Source organism: Lycorma delicatula, chromosome 8 (assembly GCF_047948215.1).
Source record: "Lycorma delicatula isolate Av1 chromosome 8, ASM4794821v1, whole genome shotgun sequence".
NCBI lineage: Eukaryota > Metazoa > Arthropoda > Insecta > Hemiptera > Fulgoridae > Lycorma > Lycorma delicatula.
The window spans coordinates 128,674,992-128,686,708 of record NC_134462.1 but is presented as its reverse complement, the minus strand read 5'-3'; the positions used below and the strand labels follow the sequence as shown (position 1 = coordinate 128,686,708).

At 28.8% G+C, this 11,717-nt stretch overlaps 1 long non-coding RNA gene across 1 annotated transcript in view; it reads left to right on the top strand.

Annotated features, from left to right (window-relative positions):
* The first annotated feature begins 6,493 nt into the window (after positions 1 to 6,493).
* LOC142328842 (uncharacterized) overlaps positions 6,494 to 11,717 on the top strand; it is a 61,253-nt gene continuing 56,029 nt past the window's right edge. Inside the window, exon 1 of the long non-coding RNA XR_012757371.1 lies at positions 6,494 to 6,874. This is a non-coding gene — a long non-coding RNA (uncharacterized LOC142328842). The remainder of the gene's footprint in view (positions 6,875 to 11,717) is intronic.

Below are 11,717 nucleotides of genomic sequence, written 5' to 3'. Positions count from 1 at the left end.
ATGATCGAACTGAGGCTGTACAAGACTGCACTTCATTTACACTCATACATATCATCCTCATTCATCCTCTGAAATATTATCTGAAAGGTAATTACCGGAGGCTAAACAGTAAAAAAAAAAGAAAAAATTAGTTGATATCTAATAATACTGTATTACTTATCTGAAGTAGTGTTGACACAGCTAATAATAAAAATAATACAGAGGAGGATATGCTACGATAGACATCGTAAATAGTAAGAAGACAGACGCCGGTCCAGCAATTTATATCCACCCTGACGAGTAATACCAATAGTAGATCTCAGTTAACCTGGTGGTGCTTATAAAGAAACTTATGGTAACAATAATTTACGTTGAACAATAGTTGCTATTACATATGAAATTAAACTTTGTAGTTTTGAAAGACATTTCCCACAGCGGTGTAACGTTTTCGTTAAAAACATTGACAACTACATACGTATTAAAAAATAATATCAACTTGAAGGAATGAATAACATAAAATTTTTAACTTTACTCGTTGTGATATTTATCGTTTTCATTTACTAAGTGGCAAAGGTACAGAATAAACTGGCTGTTTACAAAGTTGTTAAATCAATTTGGATACACAAAAAGATATCTTTTCTATATATTTTACTAGACCGCTAGAGATGGTTTTGTAGAAAATATCTTTCTTTTATACTCCATTTATGTAATTAAATATTTACTAATCAACAATATTTATCATTAAAAAAAACAAAAAACAAACAAATTACGTAACATATAATTTTAGTTATTTTTATTATTTATTAAGTATTGCGTTAAAATCGCTCTAATACTACCTGTACAATTATTATTATTTTTAATGATGCACTGATGTGTAATGCATTTGCATTTAATTAAAAACCTTGATAACAAAAAAAAAATCTTTATTTCAAGACTGATCGGGTGCGTTGGTCCCACTCAAGGTTTTGGCGCTCAAGTGTTTGGTGCGTTGGTCAAGCTCGTGCAAATATATCTGAAATTATGTAGTTTCGCCGGTTTTGACCGTTACGAACTCTGGTCCTACACATATGGTATTACTAGGCGGTACCGTTTAAGCAAACTAGACACGATTACCGTATTTTGTTTTATTGGAGAATTATGATCTTATAAAGAGTGGTACAGTCGCTTTTATTAGATGTATACGAAAAAATTTTATTATAAACCAAAGACTACGAATTATTTATTACAACAAATAATAAATTGTCGTGGTAAATGAAATTATTACAAGATTAACAGATATGCTACGCTGATAAAATTGGAACTTATTATTTTTTAATAACAATAATACCGGTTTTATGTACCGGAACGACATAGAGAAACATCAGTGTAATAAAGTGTCTAAATTAAAAAGATAATAAATAATATTAACAGTATTGTTTTTATAAATAATAAGGCTATTTGTGCATTAACTTGCACGTATTCTATTTTACATCTTTTATACATAAATACTTTAAAAATTCATTAGCGGTCTTTTTGTGCAGAAGATATTGTTCTTAATACATCAGATTTATACAAAGTTTAGTATACCGAACAGCCCGGTTTGCCCTTTAACTTTGCCATATAGTAAATCAAAACAATAAATATCAGATATAGTGAAAACTAAATTTAATATCTCATTCATTCGTTCAGTAGATATTATTTATTATCACACAGAGTAAGTACAACTTTTTTAGTATAAAATATACACTTTGTGCGAAAATAAGACTTCTCAAACTACGGAATTAAATATTCTTTTGTAGTTAACAAACGAACCGACGTAAATTAAAACTACGTTTGATTATTACCACTATCAAGTTACTACAAATGCAGAAACAACATTTTCTTAGATTCGTCAGTTATTAAATCTTTAGCCGAGATAAATTATTAATTCATTGACTACATGGAATTATGAAAAAAGGAATAAGAATACAAATTGAGGAGAGGAAGCGTACAGGAAAGAAGTACAAATAAAAGATTAAATGAAAAATAAATGATGCGTAGTATTCAGAAATAATTGCCCTGTTGTATGCATGCAATTTTTTTCTCTAACGGATAAGAAAAGGGTGAGAGTTATTTAAATTTTAAATTTAAAAAATTTAAGCGGTAGAAAAGCCTACGAAGAAACGCTGAGGAAAAAATGAAAAAGTCTAATGTGGACACCATGTGACTTCCTTACGTATAAACTATTAAATTACATATAAACATTTTTTTTTTTAAATCAAACGTACATAAAAATTTATTTCATTAATAGCTACTGACAATTTTCATTTTTATTTTTTATTTTTTATTATAATTATTGAATTATTATTTATTGTAGAAAATGTTTACAACCAGACGTTAATAATTATTAATAAATCAATATATTTAAATAAAAAAAAGAAGATGAAGTCTGATTCGAACTGATGCGCCTTTTTCTTGTAAGATCCAAATATTTCAATAATTAAAATCTTATTTGGCTATAACTCTAGAACCAGTGAAAATAAGTACCACTTATAATGCATTGTTGAATAGCTCTCAATGAGGGATTATTACTGCAGTTAAGAAAAAGTCCAAAATCCACATTTTTTTGATTTTGGCGTTTTTTTGGACACTTTTAATTCAGTCGATTGCAATCAAAAGGGGACGTACACAACTAGATATTACAACAGTCCTAAATCAAAAATTTCAACATCCTGCGGATAACCGTTTTTGAGTTATGCGAGCTACATACGCACATACGTACGTACGTATAGAGACGTCATGCCGAAACTGGTCAAAATGGATATTTCCGTCGAAATCTGAAATCTTTTGCGCTCACAATACTTCCTTTATTTCGTACAATGAAGTAAAAATTTGAAGAAAATGTGGCGGTCCATTTAAACCAAATTTTTATAAAAAGTTGTTGAAAAAGAAATTAGCAGAAGGTTGAACAGAAATAGAACGGAAAAAACTAAGGAAACCACTGATAATTTGTTAGTGAGAAACTATGAAGAAAGTATAAAGAATAGAATACATATAAGAAGAAATTAGCAGAACCTGAAGAAACAGCGAAAACGTTTAGCAGTGAGGTCATGTCCCTTTCAATTAATTTTGTGAAACGTGAGAGTACAACTGAATTGTGTCCATGACAATCTAACATTTATTACGAATGAAAATTACAAAAGATTGTGTTTAAAAAATAATAAATTCTACCTTCTTTAAGGACGCGCACATTCCTCTATTACTAACCGGTATTTGAAACCCATCAATCGAAGAATAATTTACTAATAAATTATATTCAAAAAATATTTAATTTGTTCATCAGTCGTAAAATTTATTTTCCATTTCTTCATAGAAACATACAAATATTTACACAAATAAAATATGAATAATTGTAAAAGTATTACTACAGTTTGTTAATGGTTTTTTACATTAAAATTATATTTTTTATCACGAAACAGTACTGTTAAAACTGAAAAAGATACAAAATTATTTTAAATAAAAAATATAAAAAAATCCAATCAAAAACTCTGCTTATAAAAATATGTACTGTTCTAATAAAAAAAAGACAGTTCTTTAGTTTATTTGCTTTAGTTTCTTTAAATAATAAAAACATTTAATTGAGGGCAGGACTGTGTTGTCGTTCGAAAATAACAGATTTACGTTAAATTATTTGTATTGTCATATAAATCAATTAGTATTGTTTTGTTTCGTCAGATATATTTTTACTTTGTTTATTCCGCCACAAATTCTGACTTTTTTCATTCATAATTAATACAATCTTACATACAGTTACAAAGGTTTTTGCATAATTTTCATTCCAGCAACTATTTTCTTAATATACCTAAATATACCCAACGGATATTCGTCCATAATCGTAACATTTTAAAAATAAATCATTTTTAGCAGTATCAATATTTCATAATAGAAATATTTCAATAAAAAAATCTGATACGGACACCGCATGACTTCCTTTTACGCCTATTAAATTACATATACACATATTTTTTAAATGAAAAGTACATAAAATTTTATTTCACTGATAACTTCTATTTTTTTCTTATAGTTATTATTTATCGTAAATTTTTTTTTTTTACAATCAGAGATTAATAATTATTAATAAATCAATATTTAATTTTAAAAAAATCGATGTGTTTTCCCCTTGTAAGATCCAAATATTTCATTAATTAAAATTTTATTTGGCTATAACTCTGGAACCAACGAAAATAAGTACCACTTATGATATATCATTGAAAATCTCTCGATGAGGGCTTATTATAGCAGTTAAGAAAAAGTCCAAAATCCAATTTTTTTTTTGGGCTCTTTGGACACATTTGGTGCAATGCAATCAAAAGGGGAGGTGCACAACTAGATGTTACAACAGTCCTAAAATCCAAAATTTCAACATCCTATGGCAAGTCGTTTTTGAGTTATGCAAGATATGTACTCGTACGTACAGATGTTAGGCTGAAAACTAATCAAAATGAATATTTCCGATCACAATACTTCCTTTACTTCGTAAATGGAAGTAAAAAGTATAAATATAGGCCAGACTGAAAAAATGTACAAGTTTTTGATAAAATAAAAATTTCATAAATCTCGGATTCCACCGGTCCTTGTCAATTCTTTCTGGGTTGATCATTGAATGGCGGCCAAAACAACAAGGCGGTGGCCCTAACCGCGTACAGAACAGCCGATATCCGCAGCAAGAAAGATCCACGGTAGGCCATAAGCACGAAACCGAGCTCGGATCCCGGTAAGCCGATGAATTTGTCAATCGACCCTGCTCCTGTTCACCTAGTCCGGGCACGTTAATACCAACCGGCCCGATGTTATTAAATCAGATTTGAATATGTGTTAAGTACCAAAAATATTGGTTTTAGACAATGAATCACCAATCATTCATAAAAAAATTATCTACGTGATAAAAAAGCTCATATAATTGGAAAAATGAGAAGTGAGGAAACGCTTATGTTTCCTCACTTCTCACTTCTCTTCGATTTTTACAACATTTTCATTGTTACATATGCCACGAAATTTATGATTTCAGACTTTCAGTCAGTTTTAATAATTAAATATAAAAAGTTTCATGTATTTTATATGGCCTTATCAACCACACAGAGAATAATTAATGTTTTCTTTGGTTTTCATGTTCTGAACTTGATCGATATTCTTTGAAACTAATCTTTGCATGTATTTAATTATATATTATTTATTTATCCTGTAAAATATATGTATACATATGAATTACATATACTGTTCTTTGAGGTATTTCAATGGAAAATGTTCTCTGCATGTCATTATTTTTTTTTTAATTTAAATTTAATTTTGGTTCCGGTAAACTGAAACCATGTAAATTAAAAACTGTAGGAAAAAAAATAATTAGACCCATCACCGAAATTTTAGTTCACCAGTGGGACATGCTGTACAATTAAAATCATTATTCTCAGAGAGAGCATTTATGATTAATGACATCTTTTTACTTCAGATTTTATTCATTAATGTATATATATATATATATATATATATATATATATAAAACTGCAACAATTCAATACATATGTTATTTTTACAAAGTAGGGGGTTATCTACAAAAATTAAAAACAGAGATCAAATTTTTATATTCTAAAATGATCCATTCTAAAAAAAATTAGCTAATAATTTATTTTTATTCAGGAGTACTGTTTAAATGAAATATACTAAACAAATTTCACAAAATTAATTAATATTTGTCGGGAGAAAGTCACAATATTAGCAAGATCATGTTTTCTTTTCAAGTTTTTTTTCTTTTTTTATGCAAAAAAAAATTTACTTAATTTATTAACTGAAATAAACGAAATTTTTACTCTTTTTTTTTTTTTGGCATCCCTGTTTTGCTTTCTAACATCTTAACAAAAAGTATACAAGTAATACCAAAACGATTTCTACATGTAATCGATTCGGTTTGAAATAAATATCTTGTTCTATTAAAAATTAAGTTATTTGTAACACTTTTGTGAAATTGATTCTGTTGATTAAGAAATGATGCCGCAAAACTCATAAAGTTTTTAATACGTCAACGTGGGAATATTTATTTCTACGTTGAAATACAATAATTTTTTACTTCGAACATGAAAACTAAAAATATCTATTTATTTATTTTTTTTAAATATAATAAATGTCACAATTAATTCGTTATCGATAATCTTTCCGACGGTAATTAACTAAAAGTTTAGTTTTTTTTTTTAAAACAAATAAGTCACAAGAAAGTGATATAACTTAGTTAAAAAAGAAATTATTCAAAAAAAAACTTAGTTATAGGTAAATATGAAATACTTAACGGAAGGCATATTTGTAAATTATTAATTTAATTATCTACAGTGACATGAAGGTATACAGAAGGGAGCCACCCTACCCCACTCGAGTATAAAGTAGGCTGAGGTTCAGAATAAAAAGAAAAAGAAATATATAAAGCGAGAAAGAAGAAGAGGAAAGAGAATGAAGGAAATAGAGATGAAACGGTCGGGGTATATACTGCATAAGCAGCGTACACGTTTCGAAGTGAGCACTGGCGTATTGTGAACGAACACGGTATCCATGTGTGAGCTTTGCTACAAGAGCGCTACTCGCGGTCGTTTCAAAATCATTTCGTGTGAAGTGACGTCAGACTGGAGGTTAAACCGACGTCCCTGCAAAGTCTCTGCTCTAGTCTTGTTTCGCATAACTAACTTGTGTTGCGAAGTTTAACAAGTCGTATTTGAATTTATATCGATTATAATCGTGTTATATGTTAAGAAAATAAAAATAATCGCATAGAAGAAAAGTTATAATTTCTTCAGTGATTTTTTTATGCGCGCGCGTTGGTTCGTTAGGCTTCCTCGTCTTCGTCATCGTCCGACACAAACGCTTAGCACAAACACTATTATACAATTTTTTTAAGGTAAGTTTACTTTCGCATTGAAACTTTTTTTTAAATTTTAAGCCGTTATTAATAGATTTTAGCTTAACTATAAATACTAATTCCGGGTTGTTCCGATAACCTGGTTTGTTTTAAATTTACTTAAAAGTTATTTAAATCGTAATTCCGTATATCGATTTTCCGCCACGTACGTAGAAAACGTTAACATATGCATAATACCTACTTTATTTTTTAAAAATAAATTTAATAAATACCGTGTAAGTTAAAAAATATAGATTACTATGAAAAAAGTAATAAAATGTATTTAAAAAAAAATTAAGTATACGAATACAAAATTGTATTTTAATAAAATTACAAAATAGAGTAGTAAAAATATTTCTTACAAATAATTTATAAGATAAAAATTTGATTCTAAAATTAATAAAAAAAAGCGTAAAATCATAAAATATATATGTAGTAAATAAACTAATTGTAAAAATATTTAAAAATTTCAGAGTAATATTTTTAAAAAATTGACTTTTCAGTGATACTTTATACCCAAAGTGTTATATATATATTTTCAAATTTAAAAATTTATTAATTATAAAACAAAATTTAGCCATATTCTAATAATTTTATAATTAATGTACATTATTTATTAATTACATATTTATTTTATGTGGCATAAAATTTTATAAGGAAGAAAGTAATTTGATATATATATATATATATATAGGATCATCAGAGGAGGGTGGTTTCTGTTTAACCCCCTACAATTAGGAAGAATAATGGTAGGGGGAAATCCCGCCAAAAACTTAAGTGACAACGTAAAAAGATGTGAAAAAATGGACCATACTTTCTTGAATAATGTCCCAATTTTGGGAGAGGATATAAAATTGTAACTTAATTTGTCAAAACCAAGACTCGAACTTGTATTCTATATTCATCAGTCGGTATACCGCTACTAAACAGAATTAACAAAGAATATTAGTTGTCCCTACCGACTAAATTCATTCATATGATCAATAACGGAAAGATTTTCTACAGAGACCGCACTTCTTATAGGGTCAACACCTCCTTAACGGGGTGGGGGGAGAAGTATATTAATACAGTCAATTCCTGTACTCGTTTCGCTTGGATTTTCTTTTGATGAAAGTAAATTAAAGTAAAGGATTTGTATTATTAAAATGCCTTATTAAACGGGCCGATGTGAAAAAAATTGTATAAGCAGGGAAGGTTAGAGGTCCATTTCAATTAATCTATTGTTTAAATTTTGTTTAATGAAAGGAAATCGATTAAAAATTTTAATGTAATCTAAATCTTTCATTTTATTCGTGAAATCAAAGCGACTAAATCAACGACATTAATTTGTGTGATCTGAACGAGAGATGAGTGCAAGATATTTTTGTTAGTCGATTGTATTTTATAAATCGATGATATTAATTTGTGTGATCTGAACGAGAGATTTTTGTTAGTCGATTGTATTTTATAATTTAACCATATAAATAATTTTAATTGTGTTTATAAATTAAGATCTTATCAATAATTGTTATTTAATTAATATTTCTTTGTATCTATAGATTGTTTTATATTAAATAATTAACATAATTATTATTGTCATAAATTAACAGAATTAATTGCTTAGTAAAAAAACTTATTATAGGAATAATCATTTAAAGCGAGCTGTAAATAACTGATAAGAAGTTTTTTTTTAATCAAACCAGGACGCGACGCAGCTGCTGTAAATCGATAGGCTTATATTTAACACAACCGCTATCAATAATATTTGATATACACGTGTATTTCATTTGATAAGTATATTTTATATATATATTTAGTAGTACATTATAATAAATAAATGGAAGGAATTTTTTTTACAATTGACCTTCTTTTGTCTAAATTTTTTTTTCATGTTTTATCTTTTTTTAAAAATAAATAGTAAAAAACGTTATTTATTTGTATTTCTGATAGCAAAATATATAATTTACGATGTTAAAATTTATATAGCTACCGTTACAAAGAGAGATAACATATTTTAAACAAGCATGATGAAAAAAAATGTCTACAATCATGTCGCCAACTTTTTATTATTAATATACAGTTTATGTAATGAAATTAGAAAAAATATATATATATATATTTTTTTTGGAATTTGCAACTTCAGTTTGAGAGTTTTGAATAGTTTATTAAAAATTTACAAACATTTAAAAAAAAAATTAAACGTTAAAAAAGTAACTTTACCTTTTTTTAAAATTCTGAGTTAACTTTATGGTTAATATGTAAATGCCATGGCCGGCCTCCATAGCGCGACTGGTAGCGTCTCGGCCTTTCATCCGGAGGTCCCGGGTTCGAATCCCGGTCAAGCATGGCATTTTCACACACGCTAAAAATCATTCACCTCATTCTCTGAAGCGATACCTAACGGTGGTCCCGGAGGTGCCATATCTAAGTTATTGTTGCCAAGTTTCTTTTAAACAACGGTGCAGTCATTCACAAAAATTTACAGATACCATGGTTATAGGAAATGAAGGGTTGAATGATTTTCCGTTGCCTCTGTCCCTGAGCCAAATAATAATATTATTAAATATATTACCCTTAAAAATTTAGAAGATAATTTCTGTAAGCGATTAACTAACTGATTTTATTTCAGATACTGGCTGTATACTGAACATCATTACTCTATAAGAAAGCAACTCTGGCTGTTAACTCCGATACTTTACATCGGCTAAAAGAAGGACTCAACAATTACAAAGTAATTTACCGTTTTATTACAAAAATTATATGAAGTAGCACTATATGCAAAATACAAGGTACACGTACAAAATTATTCCGAACAAAAATAGGTTTGAATCGCATCATTCACAATCGGTCAACTGCAGTGTACGGCTGATTATCTTTGAGTCCTCTTTGAAGTATATACGAGTGTTATTTTATTACTCGGTAATAAGTATCCATTAAAAACATCTTGTACACATAATTGAGTTTGAAGTTTGTTCGAGCTAGGTGTTATGACTACAACCCACCGGGTTGGTCTAGTGGTGAACGCGTCTTCCCAAATCTGCTGATTTGGAAGTCGAGAGTTCCAGCGTTCAAGTCCTAGTAAAGTCAGTTATTTTTACACGAATTTGAATGCTAGATCGTAAATACCGGTGTTCTTTGATGGTTGGGTTTCAATTAACCACACATCTCAGGAACGGTCGACTGAGACGGTACAAGACTATATTTCAATTACACTCATACATATCCTCCTCTTAAGTATTATCTGAACGGTAATTACCAGAGGCTAAACAGGAAAAAGAAAGGTATTATGACTACAAGGGTTATGTTTACAGAAATAGCCGAGTCAACAAAGACTCAAAAAGGTTTTAACTCTAGAAAAAATTCAGTACAGCAAGTAAATTGTTGGAGTGGGTTCAGAAAAGTATGTAGAATAAAAAGTGTGCCCTAGCGAACATGAGCGAATAACTTTTTAAATTTATTAATAAATGAAGGAAAAATCTTTTTTGCTAATAACGGTCTCATTTTTTAATCGTATGTAAAAGGAAAATGGACCAATAGATAGTTAGGAAATTTTATATAAAAAAACCACTCGGGTGCTTTTACTACGAGCAAAATTAAAAACGCTAGCGAATTTTACAATAAACACCAAAATCGTGCTACGGTAGAATAGCCTGGAAACCGGGTTCGTTCTCTTTTGCTCGTAGAAAAATGTGTTCGGGAACCATTTTTATGCAAAATTGTCTTAGTTTTCTACTGGTACTATTTATTTTTTCATAAGATAAAAAATAAAAAAAATATTGTTTTCAAAACCACGTTTTTTCCGCAAACAGCAAAAAAAAAAATTGGCAAAATCAAGTCTAAGGTTAAATATTAATAAATGAGGTATAACTATTTGTTTATAGCGTTATTTTCATGTGTGTACGAAGTAATTTATTTAATAAAACTCGTTGAAAAGTTAAAAATATTTTAAAAACCATCTCTGCCACCTTAAAGTACGTGTTTTCCCTTACAAATAATAATTAAAATATATTAATATTTGAAAAAAGAAAAAAGAATTAATAATCGGTTTTGAGTGCTAGCCAAGGTACCAAAACACGCTTTTTCTAAAAAATGCAATTTTCAAATGTTGATAATAAACAAGTAAGTAGATTATACAGGTATCCGTTATAGAATGAGTAGAGGCAGTAAACTCAAGAACAAAATGCTATGTTGAGTTTTTTTTGTTGAAATTTTCTTTACTGTTACAGGCGTTTTATCAACAACTTATACATTTTTACAGTAGATCCGGATTAACGGGCGATTAGAAATTAAAAATACTTCGAAAATTTGACCGATTAAAGCCTTGGGTTTTATAAAACCATACTTGTTTGAATTTTTTAATTATCTTCAATAGGAACAGAGTTATAGACGTTTATTTATTGCGCGTGCTCGAGTTACGCTACCTATTAGTTACAGGGCGATTTTGTGCTTATTATAAAATTCGCCACCGTCCTTAGGTTTGCTCTTGGAAAAAGTACCCGGGAGATTTTTTATGCAAAATTTCCTCAGCTATTTTTGCTGGTTTTTTATTTTTAAATGCGATTAAAAATAAAGCCGCTATTAGCGAAAAACTAAAAATGTTTCCTTAATTTGTTAAATTAAAATACCTGCAGTTGTCGCTCATATCCGCTAGGCGCACTTTATCTTCTAAATATTTTTTTCCGAATCCATTCCAATAATTTATTTGCTGTAGTAAAGGAATTCATATACTGAGGATATATATTTATCTAAATAGCATAATGACAGTTTTACTTACGATTAACCGCACGCTAAGACCGATTATTTGGTCAAAAATGATTACTAACCAGTCTAACGATCGACTCGAGCTAATTGTGGTACCGTACCG